Here is a 17,413-nt window from a genome sequence, read left to right as displayed (position 1 = left end):
CCTGGCCAACATGGAGAAACCCCGTCTCTACTAAAAATACAAAAAAAAAAAAAAAATAGCTGGGCATAGTGGCACGTGCCTGTAATCCCAGCTATTCAGGAGGCTGAGGCAGAAGAATCACTTGAACCCAGGAGGCAGAGGTTGCAGTGAGCCGAGATGACGCTACTCCAGAGGGACTCTGTCTCAAAAAAGAAAAAAAGAGAGAGACAGAGAAGGAAGGAAAGAAGGAAGGAAAGAAGGAAGGAAGGAAGGAAAAGTTGGGGTTGGGAAGAGGGGCTAAACTAGTATGAGGCTGGAAAGGCTGTCATGGCCCAAAATTGTGTTGCTGTGGTTTCAATGTTTGTTCCCTCCAAAACTCATGTTGAAACTTAATCCCAATGTAGCAATATTAACAGATGGAGCATTTATTTATTTATTTATTTATTTATTTATTTATTTATTTATTTATTTTTGAGACAATGTCATGCTGTGTAGCCCAAGCTGGAGTGCAATGGCATGATCACAGCTCACTGCAGCCTCAACATCCTGGGCTCAGGTGATCCTCTAACCTCAGCCTCCCAAGTAGCTGGCACTTCAGTCATGTGCCACCATACATGGCTAATTTTTTTTTTTTTTTTTTTTTGAGACAGGGTCTCACTGTGTCACCAAAGCTGGAGTGCAGTGGCACGAACATGGCTCACTGCAGCCTTGACCTCCTGGGCTCAAGTGATCCTCCCACCTAAGTGTCCTGAGTAGCTGGGACCCCAGATGTGTACCACCATGCCTAGCTAACTTTTTAAAATTTTTTGTAGAGACAGAACCTCACTATGTTGCCCAGGCTGGTCTCAAACTCCTGGGCTTAAGAAACCCACCTGCCTCAGCCTCCCAGAGTGCTAGGATTACAGGCATGAGCCACCACACCTGGCCTAAGGGATGAAGCTTTTAAGAGGTGATTGGGTCATGAGGGTTCTGTCCTCATGAATGAATTAATCCATTTAAGGATTAATGGATTAAGGGTTTGATGGGTTATGACGAAAGTGGGTGTCTTATAAAAGCCAGTTTAGCTGTCTCTCATGCACCCTCTTACCCTGGAATGCCTTCCACCATGTCATGATGCAACACAAGGCCCTCACCAGAAGCCAGCCAGACATGGTCACCTGATCCTGGACTTCCCAGCCTCCAGAAACATGAGAAATAAATTTCTGTTCTTTATAAATTACTCAGTCTCAGGTATTCTGTTATAGCACAGAAAAGTGACATGCAAGATTTTGGTCCTTATCACAAGGGCAACAGAGAGCCACTGACACAGTTTAAACAAGGGATGAACATAAGCAGACCTACGTTCTGGAAAAAAATACTTCTAACTTTATTGTGGAAAATGGGTTAAAAAGAACTCAAAGTGGATACACAGAGTGTAATGGGAAGTCTGGACAAGAGACGGTGGTGGCTTAGATTCAGTGCAGCAGCAGTGATGAGGGTGAAAGGTGACAAATTTGAGAGATATTTAGATAAAATGGAGAGGACTTAGTGACGAATTGGCTACAGAAGGCAAGGAAGGAAAACGGATTGAGAACAAATCTGAGGTCTCTGGCTTAAACATTGTTTAATTATTTAGCTAGTTAGAAAACATGAGAGGACCAGGTTTGATTCTGGGTCTTGGACATGCTGAATTTGAGGTATCTGTGAAATAGTCAATCTCAGAGGAGGGTCTGAGCTAGAGATTTAAATTTGGAAGTCACTAGTAATTCAAACACTGGGGATATATGGAGTGATATAAGGGGAAACAAGAACCAGGAGGGAACCAGAAGGAACTTCCCTATGTGATGACTGAACAGAGGCAAGTAAGCCTCCATAGGAGACTAGAAATGATTAACTAGGAGGAAAAGCAGGTAAGTCTAGTATCTCAGAATCAAGAGGGAAGTGTTCTAAGAAGGAGGGAATGATCAATAGTCTCAATTTCTGAGAAGCGATCAAGAGAATTGAGACTGAAACGTGTACATTTGACTTAACAACATGGCAAGTGATGGCAGAATTTCAACATGTTTAAATAGCAGTAGGTAGCTTCTGCTTGGCAGGAGAGAAGAGAGGACTTCCATTGGGATTCTGTCCAACATCATCCCAGTGGCTTAACCACTTTGTGCTATTCTGCACAATGTTAGACAATTCAGAGCATCTCCCTAAACTGCATCTTATATAAAATGGGAAGTGCAACATCACACAGGATTGTTGGGAAGATTAAAATAAAACAACAGGTGAACAGAACTCTAAACTATAAAAATGAATTAAAAAGGTGCAGCAATTATTATTTCTCCTCAATCTGGGGTTCAGCCAAAGCTTATCTTTCCTATGTCGTCTTCCTCCAGGTTCTGGCTAGATAGCTAATGCACGCAGTTATCTGTGGCTGATCATGGCTTGTCATACTGCTACTCCTAGATATCTGTGAGGCGGTCTCCTATAGCTTCAACGATAATACGCAGAGTCTCAAAATCCATTGCAGGCCACGTGGCTGAGCAGCAGGCAGAGATCATCCTGAGCAAAGACCTTTCTCTGCAGCATACCTAAAATCACAGCCAGTAGGCAACTGCCTCCTCCAGTCCTCAGAAAGCACCGATTATTAGATAATATAAAGAATGCCACTTCCTCCCTCTCCCCTCAAATCAAATTACCCAACCTTATGAGGATTTCAGAAGGTTTTGTTTTGTTTTTGAACCAAAGGGAATGTTTAGAAAAGTAAGGCAAGAATGCCATCTTGGGGTTTCAGCTAACAGCACAGTCTACCTTAGCAGCAGATAGGAAAAGGAATGTGTTCCTAGAGGTTGTTCAATGTCACTACAGCAATGGACTTAGATCTTTAAGGGCTGTTGCTAGTTGGCTACATTTAACTGTTGGAATCCCCCAATTAAACAATTAAAAATTCAGCTTAATTCACCACATTGGGGTTTGGCCTTTCAGTATGTCGAGCTTCTAGTTAAATCACTCTCAGCTTTTGCCTCCTCCTCAATGATCTTGTCTTTTCATGATCTGCTTAACAAGATGACTCAGTGTTTGGGGACATCATTTGATGACTTCCTTTTTCACCCATCCTCTCTGTTTATTTCAATATAGGTTAAAGGAAAGCAATAACAGAATTTCTCAGGTTTTTGTTTATTTTATTTTGAGAGGTATGGGGATTATGGCTTATAGAACTAGCTCCCCAGGTTCAACAAGTATGACTTCAAAGTAATAGGATTCCTTGGTGGAGTTGAGTTTTATTCCTTGATAGGACACTTTTATACTTTTTTGACTTGCATAATCCTTCCCTCACAATTTTATTTTTTAAAAGATAGTGATGAACGCAGTTATTATGGTTGGCATCTTTCATTTATCTTTCCGCATTTCACCTGTATTTACTAAACAGAAATAAATTCAAAGGTGCAAATAATCCAGTAGCAAATAATCTGGGGCCTCAGTTTTGGATGTTTCCTGTCTTCCTGTTTGATGGGAAACCTTTCTTTGGATAGGTTCCCTATGTAGTTCTATGCAGGAGAGATGCAATGTGGGATGATGAAGAGAGAAGATTTGCAAGATGTAAACATTTGTTTACATTGTGCCTTTAGTCATAGTCGCTTATATGACTGTCTTCACCCAAACCCAGGAAGGTTTTTGTTTTGTTTTGTTTTTTTGAGATGGAGTTTCACTCTTGTTGCCCAGGCTGGAGTGCAATGGCGCGATCTCAGCTGACAGCAACCTCCACCTCCCAGATTCAAGTGATTCTCCTGTCTCAGCCTCTCAAGTAGCTCAGGTTACAGGCATGCGCCACCACGCCCAGCTAATTTTGTGTTTTTAGTAGAGACGGGGTTTCTTCCTGTTGGTCAGGCTGGTCTCAAACTCCCGACCTCAGGTGATGCTCCCACCTCGGCCTCCCAAAGTGCTGGGACTACAGGCGTGAGCCACCGTGCCCGGCTGGAAGTTTTCTTAAAATGCCTTAGAATAAGGACTCACTGTCTCCTATCTGGCATTGAGTTAGAGATCAGTAAACATTTGTTGAATCCAGCAACGTGTGTCTGAAAGGTAAGATTTGCGCTTTGTCCTTTTCCTTAAAAGTTTCAGAACACACTCTTATTCTCTTGCCTTGAATTTGGAAAGTTTTTGTGGCTGCATCTGTGAGACGTGAAAGTCAGAGTGAGGGGAAATGAGAGAGCTGAGCACCAATCAAGGCAAGTACTAGCTGCTTGTTCCTTTGTCTTACTACAGAGAACAGTATGATCATTCTTTAGAAGAAAAAGAATTAGCCAGGAGTGGTGGTGAACGCCATTGGTCCCACCTCCTCAGGAGGCTGAGGTGGGAGGATCGCTTGAGCCCAGGTGATCAAGGCTGCAGTGAGCTGTGATCACACCACTGCACTTCAGCCTGGGCAACGAAGCGAGACCCTGTCTCAAAAATAAATAAATAAATAAAAGCAAAACAAGGAGAGAAGTTACGATTTTTTTTCTTTGGCCAAATGTGGAAGGGAGATAGCATGTCAGGGGTAAGGGGATGGGAAACTTCAAATATGACTCTCTTAATGCGTGTTCAGTTTACCCTTAAACTCTCTGAGGCAGGTGGGGACTCGGTTTGAGTTTAGGCTCTGTGGGAGCTGTGTGACCTTAGGTAAGTAACTTAACCTCTCTATGCCCCAGATTCCTCATCTGTAAAACAGGATTAATAACAGTACTTCCTTCATGAGTTTATTTTCTGGGTTAAATGAGCCAATGAGTGTGAAGTGTCTGGCAAATGGCCACTTCTCTATAAAAGCGTAAGCCCCAAAGGCCCAAAAGCCAACCATCCCAGGTACCCACAAGCCCATACTTCCATGGAGTATGAGCCCCCTTCTCAACATGTATGTGTGTTGCTCCTGGTTGAGGAAAGAGTGGTCACACATAAATATGGTTTGTTGAGATACACTTAAATGCCTATGAAATATGAACTGCTAGGTCAACTTATAATCATTAACATCACATAAGTAAGCTAAACAGGAGTTAGGCATAAAAGCTAAAAACAGAACTCTTTGGAGAAATGGGGAATGTAGATTAAAACAACTTCAAGAATTTACTAACTATGAGAGGAAAATCACTGAGAAATAACTGAAAAAAGTAGTTACTGATAGGAATGTGTCCAGGCAGAGACAAAGTCCTAGGAGAAACGCGTTAGTTCAGGGAGAGTTCAGGGTTTCATTACATGTGATATCTGGGGAGCTATTTGAACTGCAGCCCATCCTGACATGCAACAGAGAGACCCTCCTTTGCTAGCAATCAGGGGAGCTGAGAAACTCATTTAACGGATCCACAAGAGAGGAAAAAAGATCAGAAGCCTAAGAGTTCAGTCTTTGGAGGAGAAACTTCTAAATCCACGGGTGATGGGAATAGAAATCTAACCTTAGGGCTCAAATCAGAAAATGTTCTCTGCAGACTTTTGTTTTAGAGTAATATTGATTTCAATTTTTTTCTTGAAAACATAAGCTTCACAGTAGGTAAAGGTGGTTTCATTCACTTTCTTGACTTCTGTTAAAAACTTTTAAGTCATATATTAATTTTTTTAAGTTCTGTGGTACATGTGCAGGATGTGCAGATTTGTTACACAGGGAAACGTGTGCCGTGGTGGTTTGCTGCACCTTTAAACCCATCACCTAGGGTATTCAGTCCAGCATGCATTAGCTCTTTTCCCTAATACTCTCCCCCACCCCCGCCCTCCCCTGACAGGTCCCACCGTGTGTTGTTCCCCTCTTTGTGTCTGTATGTTCTCATTGTTCAGCTCCTACTTATAAGTGAAAACATGTGATGTTTGATTTTCTGTTCCTGTGTTAGTTTGCTGAGGATAATGGCTTCCAGCTTCATCCATGTCCCTGTGAAGGACATGATCTCATTCCTTTTTTGGCTTCATAGTATTCCGTGGTGTATGTGTACCAGATTTTCTTTGTCCAGTCTATCATTGATGGGCATTTGGGCTGATTTCATGTCTTTGCTATTGTGACTAGTGCTGCAGTGAACATACGTGTGCATGTATTTTTATAATAGAATGTAAATCATTTGTTAATTTTTAAAAGTAAACATTTTATGCCTAAATAGGCATTTTCATATACTGTCAGTGGGCATGCAAACTGCTACGATGCCACCAAAGAGCAATATGTCAATGGCTATCAAAATGACAAGCACGTATGTCTTTAATGCAGCATTTTCTCTTTTAAAACATTTACCCCACAGATATACTTACACATGTAAATATGACATTTGTACAGGATTGCTCATTGCAACATATATAACAATTAAATACTCTATAGCTATAAAATGAATGAATTTATTTATATAACAGAATGGAAAGATCTCAAAGATATATTAAGAGAAAATAGCAAGATCCATGACAAACATAGTGTACTACCATTAAAATAAAATTAAAAAGCAAAAAAATATGTATGTGTGTTGATTCTAATATGCATACAAATTCTCTGGAAGAATACATAAGAAACTAAAAACTAGTTACCTCTTGGAGAGAATATGAACTGGAGGACATGGAGGGCAGGAGGGGGAATTTTAACCATATGAATACATTATGTATTCAAAAAAATTAAACTACAAAAAAGTCATACTTTATAAGAAACTTAAGAACATCCCACTTTATTTTATTTTTATTTTTTCAGACAGGGTCTCACTCTGTCACCCAGGCTGGAGTGTAGTGGCACAGTCTTGGCTCACTGCAACCTCCACCTCCTGGGCTCAAGCAAACCTCCTACCTCAGCCTCCCAATTAGCTAGGACCACAGGCTCGCACCACCATGCCTGGCTAATTTTTGTATTTTTTGTACAGACAGGATCTCACAGGCTGGTCTGGAACTCCTGAGCTCAAGTGATACACTTGCCTCAGCCTCCCAAAGTGGTAGGATTACAGGTGTGAGCCACCACACCCAGCCAGAACATTCCATTTTATGCCAAAGATAAACTTCCAAACCAGCAACTTAGTATCAAATAATAGCATTTAGGAAGGTATCTCCAAAATAAATTACAAAGAAGGAATTTAAAAACCCAAAGGCTCATATCATATGTTGATCTGAAAAGGACTCTAGTAAACCTATTTTCCAATTTCTTAAATCGTATTACATATCTAATGAATGTAGGCTTCAACAGCTGGTTCACACCTCTGTTACTCAGGTTCTATGATGATAAACTGTGAATAACAGTGCTAGTAAAATTTCAGCCAAGATTATATGATAAAGGTGTCTCTGAAAGATTTTATAACTATCAAACCCCCCATGAATATGCAGTGACCAAGCACCTGTATTTCTCTTTCTCCCTGTGGATGAAATAGAAATATAGACCTTCATGGTAGCATATATCATAAGACTATAAGCCCCATGCCAACTGAAGTCACATTTATTTTGATCAATACTATATTCCTATCACCTATTACAATTATCTTAGCCTAGATTTCCCCAAAAGTGGAGTGGAAGACAAAGGCTGTATTTGAATAGTTATTTGAGAGTGTGACACCAGTGGGCAAGAGCAAAGGAGGGAGAAGCAGTACAAGGTCACATTATCAAGTCAACTGCTGCAGCAGTAACAGGTGGATCCCGCAAGACCTTCTGGGGAGGCTTCTGAAATGCCTCTCAGGCCCTCTTCTCAGAAGAAGAAAGTGGGAGGAACCCCATGCCCCACTGGTCCAGGTATCTTATGGAGCCCTAACTCCTCCACCCTTCCGGGTTGCACAGGCCTGAGTGCCAAGTGGACTCCCCTGGGAATCCAACGGATGACACAGCTGTAGAGAAGCCAGGGCAGGAAGCAAAGAGGCTCATGCTGCAGGCCAGAGGCGAAGCCCCATCAGGCTGCATCTGTGGAGACTTTGTTGAAGTCTGCAGGGAACTGGGCACCGCAGCTGCGGCTGGCAGGAAGAGGCAATTCTGAGAAGACCTGAAGTGGCGCTCAAGAGGTGTTCAATACACAGTGCATGTCACACAGTAAGGGCTCAATAAATATTTGTTCAATGAAAAGACCCCAGGTGACCGGATCACAGAATCAGAGAACTGGAGGAGTCCTTGCAAGTCCACTCCTCCAACCTCCCACCTGGTGTAGGTTTTCCTTCTGAAGGAGCCTAGGGATGCATCAACACTTCTCCAAAAGCGGGGCTCATCCACTACCTGTGAGGGAGCCCCTTTTGTGTTTAAGTAGCTCTACATACGAGAATGCTTTCCTCACACAGAGAAAAATCTATCCTGCTGTAGCTTCTACCATCACTTCCAGTTTGGTCCCCAACAGCATGCTGGGGCTCAACCAGCTGTGGGCACAGTGCAGCTCTAATTCACCCCTACATTGCTCATATTAAGCGAACAGGGAGGAGAAATCCTGCATGCAGTTAATTTGGGAAAACATGACAGAATAATATGAATTGGAAAGAGATATGGAGCGCTGTTCCTATGTTGATACAAACAAATATGTTCTTTAAAAATAAAAAGGAGGCCAGGCATGGTGGCTTACTCCTATAATCACAGCACTTTGGTAGGCCATGAGTTCAAGACCAGCCTGGGCAACATAGTGTAACCCTGTCTCTACTGAAAATACAAAATTTAGCAGGGCGTGGTGGTGCATGCCTGTAGTACTAGCTACTCAGGAGGCTCAGGTGGAAGGATCACCTGAGCCCGGGAAGTTGAGGCTGCAGTGAGCCATGATCGTGCCACTGCACTCCAGCCTGGACAACATAGTGAGACTCCATCTCAAACAATAAAAAATAAAAATAAAAAGGAAATAAGTCTGTGAATACTTGAATAAAAAGATAAAAATCTGGTCTTCTTGGAGGTGAGGGTATTTTTTCTTTTTTCTTTGTGTGTGTGTGTGTGTGTGTGTGTGTGTGTGTGTTTCTGGCTTTGGTGTTATGTTTAAATAGGCATTCCTCACACTGAAATTATATAGTCACTGTTGTTTTCTTTTTCTTTTCTTTTTTTTTTTTTTTTTTTTTGAGATGGAGTCTTGCTCTGTCGTCCAGGCTGGAGTGCAGTGGTGGGATCTCGGCTCACTGCAAGCTCCACCTCTCGGGTTCACGCCATTCTCCTGCCTCAGCCTCCCAAGTAGCTGGGACTACAGGCGCCCGCCACCACAACCGGCTAATTTTTTGTATTTTTAGTAGAATTGGGGTTTCACTGTGTTAGCCAAAATTGTCTCGACCTCCTGACCTCGTGACCTGCCCACCTCAGCCTCCCAAAGTGCTGGGATTACAGGTGTGAGCCACCGCGCCCGACCAGGTTGTTTTTTCTCACACTCCGTGCACTTAGCTGAGCCCACTTGGAGGAAAACATCTACACTGTTGATTGTTTTTGCTTAAGTTCATGACCACTCACCTTGAGGGAGCCCGTAGTTGACCTGAAAGTCCTACCAGTTCATTCACTTTCCCATTCCAACACCTTCTCCCCATGGCCACTCTCAGCTGATGGCCTTGCTTCCTATTTTATTGAAGACATAGAAGCACTCAGAAAAGTCTACCAGTTGCCATCGCTATATCCACCAGCATCTGTGGATGTGATACTGGCATCTGTGGCCACATTCCCTGTCTTTCTTCCTGTTACTACAATGTGGTGGTTTAAGAATATGTGCACAAAATCTTTGACATTACTCCCTTCAAAAAGTGGACCCTAAAATCCCTTCCCTAGACTGAGGACTTAATGACTTGGTCCTAAAAAATAGAATGTGAAGGCACTGAAGGTGTGTGACTTCCCAGGCTAGGTTGTAAAAGCACTGAGGCTTCTGCCTTGTTCTTTCTTAGATCATTTGCTCTGGGGAAAGATGCTATGTTGTGAATACATTCAAGCAGCCCTGTGAAGGAGTCCATCAGTGAGGAGCTCAGGCTTCCCACCAGCAGCCAATATGAGCTTGCCAGTCATGTGAGTGCACCATCTTGGAAGCAAATCATTAGCTCCAAGACAAGCTTTCTAATGGTTCCAGCCTTGGCCAACATCTTCACTGCAATCTCATAGGAGATCTTGGGCCAGAACTACCCAACTTAGATGCTGCTAAATTCCTGATCAACATATATTGTGTGAAATAATAAATGTGGGCTTTTCAAGCCACTAAATTTGGGGGCCATTTGTTATATGGCAATAGATTACTAATACAATAACACAATATAAAAGAATTATCTGTGATTCCACCATAGGCAAACACTTCCCTTGTACCCGAGGTCCAGTCCCCTCTCACCAACTCAAAAACATTGTTCAAGCAATTGTCCCCTTTCACTCCTGCATCACCAATATTTTCCTCTTTAGTGGATCAGTACCATCAGCATGCCAACATGCTATAATATCTCCCATCAAAAAAGCAAGCAACACATACCTCTTGGCCTCACAACTGCCTTCTAGCTACAGCAGTATTTCTCTATTCCCCTTCACAGCAAATTCCCTCAAATGAAAGTCTGTATTTTCTGTCTCTGCTTTCTCTTCTTTGATTCTCTACTGGACTCTCAAAAGATCTCAACACTAAAATCCAGTGTTCTCGTTTTGTTTAACCCCTCAGCTGCATTTGACATAATTGATCACTCTCTCCTCCATGAAATACTTGCTTCACTTTCTTTCTGGGACATTTCTCTTTTTGGCTCTCCTTCTAGTTTTCTGAGCATTCCTTTCCAGGTTTTCTGCTGGTTTTCTCCTATCTTCCTGACCCTAATTGTCAGAGTGTTCCCAGGCTCAGTCCTTGAGTCAGTTTTCTTTCTCAAGATACCTGCCATTGTTATGACCACCTTCTGTGATGACTGCTTGAATACATATTGGTCATCACCCCTGCTCAGGCTCAGGATTCTGAGCACTCAATGCCTGCATTAATCAACTGGCAGCACACTTAGTCTGTCCTTCACCAATCCACATCAAAGTAATTCACTACTTAAAAAAATCAGTGGAACCAATTATTTTGATACATTAAGACCAAAGTCACAACAGATGTATGATTTTTTTATTATTTTTCAACTGGTTGAGTTGATGTTAGGTAGACTACTGTCTTAATTCTGGCAACTATAACAGAAATACCATAGATTGGGTGGTTTAAGCAACAGAAATCTATTCCTCACAGTTCTGAAGACTGGGAAGTCCAAGATCAAGGGACCAGCAGATCTGGTGTCTTGTAAGGGTTCACTTCCTGGTTTGCAGATGGTCATCTTCTCATTGTATTCTCAATGAGCTTGCCAGTGGTGTGAGTGTGCCATCTTGGAGGCAGGTCCTTTGCTCTCAGACAAGCCTTCTGATGGTTGCAGACAGAGACAAAGCAAGCTCTCTTATGTCTTTTTACAAGGGTATTAATTCCATTCATGAGAGCTCCACCCTCATGACCTAATTACCTCCGAAAGGCCCCACCTTCTAATACCATCACATTGAGAATTGGAATTTCAACATATGAATTTTAGAGGGCCAGAAACATTCAGTCCATAGCAACTGACTTCAGCCAGAATTTCTGTGGCTATCCTGTGAATCATGGGATGTTCAGCAGCATCCCTGGCTTCTCCCCGTGAGATGCCAGCAGTTACCAACACCCCAGTTGTGATCATCAAAATGTCTCTAGACATTGCCAAAAATCACTCCCAGTTGAGACCCACTGCCTTAGACGTGTGTGTGTGTGTGTGTGTGTGTGTGTGTGTGTAGGCAAGTAGATAGGTTGAGAGATTTATTCAATATTGATATAGAGAGGAAAAGGCTAACATTAAACAAACCCTTCTTAGGCTAGTGAATTACAGCTTTTAGTTTCTGTGCTTATGTTAAGGGTGGATGTCCCTGCTACAAAAACCAATCCACTGGCAGGGATTCAAGAAGGCATCTGGAAATAAGGGGCTAATAAAAGGCAAAGCTAACAAGGCTCCACCCAGATCAGCAAGTACCATATACATACATACCTGTATTATCATACCACGACACTGTTGTGAAATGATTTCTTCCCATTTCCCTAAAATGCTATGAGCAAATCAAGGGCAAGGACCACCCTCTGGCACAGTTCCTAGAGCCTCATTGGTGTTCAGCAGTTTTTAGTTGACACCAAATGTGGGCACTGCCCTACCCCATGTCCAAGGCATGGGGATAGGGTCACCCACTCTTTCTTCAGACACAGCTCCCTGACTGCATGTGGTTCCACTCTTTAAACCTGCCTCTGGCTTTTGTTTTAGCCGGATTCTTTATGAAGGCCTTTTATGTTCTGTGCTCTTCTATTTGAGAATTAACTCTTCACTTGGTGAGGATCTAAATGTGCCCCAAGTACACCCTGAGGTTAGCTGGACAAGGGAGTGTTAATAGTCCCCTGAGGAACCTAGCTAGTAAGATGATGGTATTCTACAGGAGGAGATACTAGCAAACCCCATGCATCCACCACCGTCATCCATAACTCCTGAGTAGCTGACAGAAAAACTGTGTACCACACAGTTTCCAAAAGATAGCTGGGGCTGGGAGCTGTTTCTGGGAGGGAAAGAGGCACATTGCTCTCATAAAGCTTGACCAAAAATAAAAAATATGTATATCATGGGACATTAGGGCTAGAAAGAACCCTGGAGGCTATGTTCTCTAGCCTTTCTTTCTACAGATGAGAACAGCCTCCAATGCCCAGGGAGGTGTGTCTCCTCTGAGGTCAAACAGAATTTTAGTGGCACAGCTCTGACAACAACATTAGCCTCTTGGCTCTGGATTCAGCTCCATTTCTACCTCACTGTGCCGTCCCAGTTGGCAGATACAGCAACTTTAAGAGACATCCCTCTGAAAGAAGGACAAGCTCAACCCTGTGGCAGAGCTCTGTCCCACCTCAGCCACCCCAGCCCACCCCCCAACCTCGACTCAGAGCGCAATGGCTCTTTGCATCCTTGGACAGTTTCTACTTGCATCTGCATCGATTAAACCTTGATCTCATTTATTATCTCAGGAAATGGTCTCAAGGTCACAGGGCTGGAAATTTAATTATGGTAGCAGTATATTAAGTGGCACATTTAAAGATGCTGAATTGTGGTAATTAATTTTTTGGATGGTGGTGTCGGAGGAACGGGTTTTCTCTACACTGGGTATTTGGCATCCATCATGGCCATTGAACTTGGCAGCTGTCTTTTAGCTTTAAACTGCCTCGTTATTCATCTTTTATGACTAGCCTTTAAAAACACTAGGCGCCGATACCCCCTTTTATTGTAATATATGTGTGCAACGGGAACGGAGCCATACTTCACCTTTGCTATAAAACATGAACCAAGGGTGCCAGCAGCTACCTAAGCTGGCCTCTAAATTGAGACAACAATTACCCTTCGCTGACATCTAGTGTCAAGGCATGAGATATAGCCGAAGCACTGAATCCATTGGCCTGGAAAACGTATGCTTCCCCAGTGATAAAGCCTGTCTCACCCACGAGGCTCCAGGCCCAGCGGGGAGGAAGGGAGCAGAGGGATTAACTTGGCCCTGACTATTGACTTTGCTGGGGCTCTAGGTTATCCAAGGGGGCACCCATCTGCCAAGGCCTTAAAGAGCTTGTAATGTTTAACGAAGGGACAGTCATTAAATATGTTTGGTTCAAATATTAGGTTCAATGAGCCTGGGTGGCACTTAATAGAGAGGTGGGAAAATATGGATTAAATTAGAGAGATTCATTAAAGAAATTGGCCTGGAGCCCAAGAATGACTGGTTGTCAGACAGAGCTGCCAGGAGTTAGGAGTTCATCCAGTGAGGGAAACTCAAACCAGGTTTAGGTTTTAAATTCCAGAATGCCACTCTAAAATAGTTTTAAATATTGATCAGCCTTTGTGAAGAAAGGGATAGCCATAAAAACTGGCTTGTGGGTAGAAATTCTTTTTCTCAGAAAATCCATGTCCTAGCCAGGCATGGTGGCTCACACCTGTAATCCCAGCACTTTGGGAGACCAAGGCAGGTGAATCACTTCAGGTCAGGAGTTTGAGACCAGCCATGGGCAACATGGCGAAACTCCGTCTCTATTAAAAATACAAAAATTAGCTGGGCATGGTGGTGCATGCCTGTAATACCAGCTACTAGGGAGGCTGAGGCAGGAGAATCACTTGAACCCAGAAGGTGGAGGTTGCAGTGAGCTGAGATAGCACCACTGCACTCCAACGTGGGCAACAGAGTGAGACTTGGCCAAGAAAGAAAGAAAGAAAGAGAGAGGAAGGAAGGAAGGAGAGAGAGAGACAGAGAAGAAAGAAAGAAAGAGAGAGAGAGAGAGAGAAAGAAAGAAGAAAGAAAGAAAGAAAGAAAGAAAGAAAGAAGAAAGAAAGAAAGAAAGAAAGAAAGAAAGAAAGAAAGAAAGAAAGAAAGAAAATCGTGTCCTTTGCCTCCAAAAGCGTAAGAGCACAGTGTTTATACACTTTGAAAGCACAGATCGCGATTTCTCCCTTCTTCAAGTGGGGTTTGCCCTACCCTCGAGTCCAGGGTTTCTTACCCTGGGCACTACTGATATTTTGGCCTGGATGATTCTTGTCTATGGAGGGTTGGGGACTGTAGAGTGCATTGTAGGATGTCTAGCAGCATCCCTGGCCTCTCATCAGTAAATGCCAGTAGCTTCCTCCCCCAGTTGTGATAACTAAAAATGTCTTCAGATATTGTCAGCTATCCTCTGGAAAGTAAAATTGCTCCTGGTTGAGAACCACTGGTCTGTTCTTACCTCAGGAGGCAGGCTCAGACCTCTAAGCTGACCTGCCAGCAGGGCCATGCATTGGCTGGAGAGGGCAGCGTTGGCCTGGCAGGTCTGAGCTGCCCTCACAGCTGGCCTGGTGACCACTCGTGCCTGACTGTGACCTCCACTTGGTTTGCTGGCCAGTATGTTGGACTTTGGCCTGCTTCACTCTCACTCTTGTCTTTGACCACAGTCCTAAGTCCTGACCATGAGCGTCCTATGATCTCGTGATCTCATTTTGGTAACACTTGTCCCATAACTGAGTCCTCACACCAGCTCACGTGTCTTCGCCGCAGTCAGTCAGAAAATCAGCACATGTCTCCTGCTGGGGATCCCACAGGAAATAAGGCCATCAGAAACTCTGCTGTCACAGAATCTACATGCTAGTGGTGAGAGATAGCCAATAAATACGTCAGTAAATACGCCATTTTCAGATGATGATAAGTGCGATGAAGAAAACAACTCAGATAATTGGATAGAGTGCAGAGGGGAGAGTGGGCTACTCTAGCCACGGTCAGTAAAGGCCTCACTGAAGAAGTGACGAGAACTAAAATGTGAATAATAAGAAGGTGGCCCGGAACATGGTGTTCCTGCCATTACAACAGGCTGTATTTTAAGAAGAAGAAACTTAATAAGATCGTAATATACGCGGAGTAAAGTGTCTAAATCTTAATCTTACATCTATATAAATATGCACATACAGAGATAACTACCACCCAGCTCATGATATACAATGTTTCCATCATGGAAGGCCCATTTCTATGCCTTCTTCCCTGTCAGTACCCACCCCCAGAGACAAACTATTCTGACTTCGGTTGCCATTGATTCATTTTGTCAACAGGCTGCATTATATTTTATTGTGTTTTGTTTTTTCTAGGAAACCCAGGTAGGTCTTCTATACCCACAACTTTTCATAAATTCTTTTAAGCCTCTAGTTCCTTATAAAGCTAAAAGGGGACAAGACAGCTCCCCTGGGGCACTAAAGGAACCGGTCATGATGGAACCCACATCACCAAACCTCATTAGATTAATCCAACCCTGGCTGATTCAGTGATGCCCGGAGGGGAAGAGATACAAGGGAAGACAGCCTCTGTACTTTCATCCCTACCTGCTTCCTTCTTGTTTGCTGAACAAACACTCCTGCCAGAGAAAGCAGCAGAAAAACACTGGGCTCTGCCAAACCCCCGTTAATCAATGAGGCAGTAACAAATCACAGGATGAAGCCTATGACACATCAATTACACTAAAAACCAAGGGCATCTACGGGAATTGGCAATCAGGCGCAAGACCTGCAGGGTCACCCACACCTAGCTGGGTGAGGCCTGAGGCCTGGACGCTCTGCTGTTTATTGGCCCAGCTGTGAGGTGATGGCTCAGAGGTAAGCGGCTGGCTGTAGAGTAAGAAATGTTTCATGCCCGCAGTGGTCTGAGTGAAGATGCTAACTAAGGTCTGTGTGGGCCACGCCTGGTGTATTCTTCTTTAAGCCAATGCTGGTTTTTCGCAGAACTTAGTTAAAATGAAGAGAAATGATCCAGAAATTGGAAAATTGCTTCTACCTCTGCCATTGATTAACTAGAAACTTGGCCAACCGAGTTGACCACTTGGTGTCAGTTTCTTTATCTGCTACACAGAGATTATAATACATGCGTTACTACTTCATTGAAGCATCGTCATACATAGATATATACACATATACATATACACACACATATAGGTCAAGAGAGATATAAATTTAGGGGTAATTCTATTTATATATGAGTTGGTATTTATTTGTCATCCATTTGACAGCCATTAAATGTTTCCACTATGTGGAAGGGCTTCATTTCCCTAAAGGAGCTCACAATGCAGAAAAGAAGACAGGCTGGAATTGGAAATGAGAAATCCACATGCAAGCATCCAACAAAACCTACATACATTGTACTCCACCAAGCCACGAGTTCCCCAAAGAATAGGCTCCCGTTGCATTAGTCTTTGAATTCCGTGAAGCAGTCGGCGCCTGAGAACTGAAATGATTGGATTTCTTAGACTGATCTGGGGCAACGTTGTGTGAAGTGTAGTAGAACTCTTCAGCCCTTTGCCCATCTTGTTCCTTTTCCCCTTTACCCATTGTCCTACTATTCCATGGACAAAAGAATGGAGCAGAGAAAAAGAAGAGGCAAGGAACAAAGTGAGCAGAAGTGAAAAGTTTACTAAATCCAGGAAAGTGTATTGTGACTGGTTCTGCCAGCAGCACACTGAGGGTCAAGCACCTGCTCAGGGTCTCACAGCCAGTTAATGAACCCAAACTAGCGCTCAGGTCTTCTAGTTGCAGGCTGTTTCTTATTCCCAGGAGACAGCTCACTAAATCAGAGTTCTTAGCTGCAAGCAACAGGTACTAATTTGGGATGACATAGGAGGAAAAGAGTTTGTTAAAAAGATATTGCCAGGCAAAAATCACCAGTAGACACAAAAATTATATGGTGAAATGTATTAATTAATTTATTTAATTTTTATTTATTTATTTTTTGAGATGGAGTTTCAACCTTGTTGCCCAGGCTGGAGTGCAATGGCACGATCTTGGCTCACTGCACCCTCTGCCTCCCAGATTCAAGCGATTCTCCAGCCTCAGCCTCCCAAGTAGCTGGGATTATAGGCATGCGCCATCACGCCCAGCTAATTTTGTATTTTTAGTAGAGATGAGGTTTCTCCATGTTGGTCAGGATGGTTTCGAACTCCCGACCTCAGGTGATCCCCCCCACCTCAGCCTCCCAAAGTGTTGGGATTACAGGCGTGAGCCACTGCACCTGGCCGAAAAGTATGTAAAGAAAAAGA

This window comes from Pan paniscus, chromosome 16, assembly GCF_029289425.2.
Source record: "Pan paniscus chromosome 16, NHGRI_mPanPan1-v2.0_pri, whole genome shotgun sequence".
Classification (NCBI taxonomy): Eukaryota; Metazoa; Chordata; class Mammalia; order Primates; family Hominidae; genus Pan; species Pan paniscus.
This window is presented reverse-complemented; position numbering follows the sequence as displayed.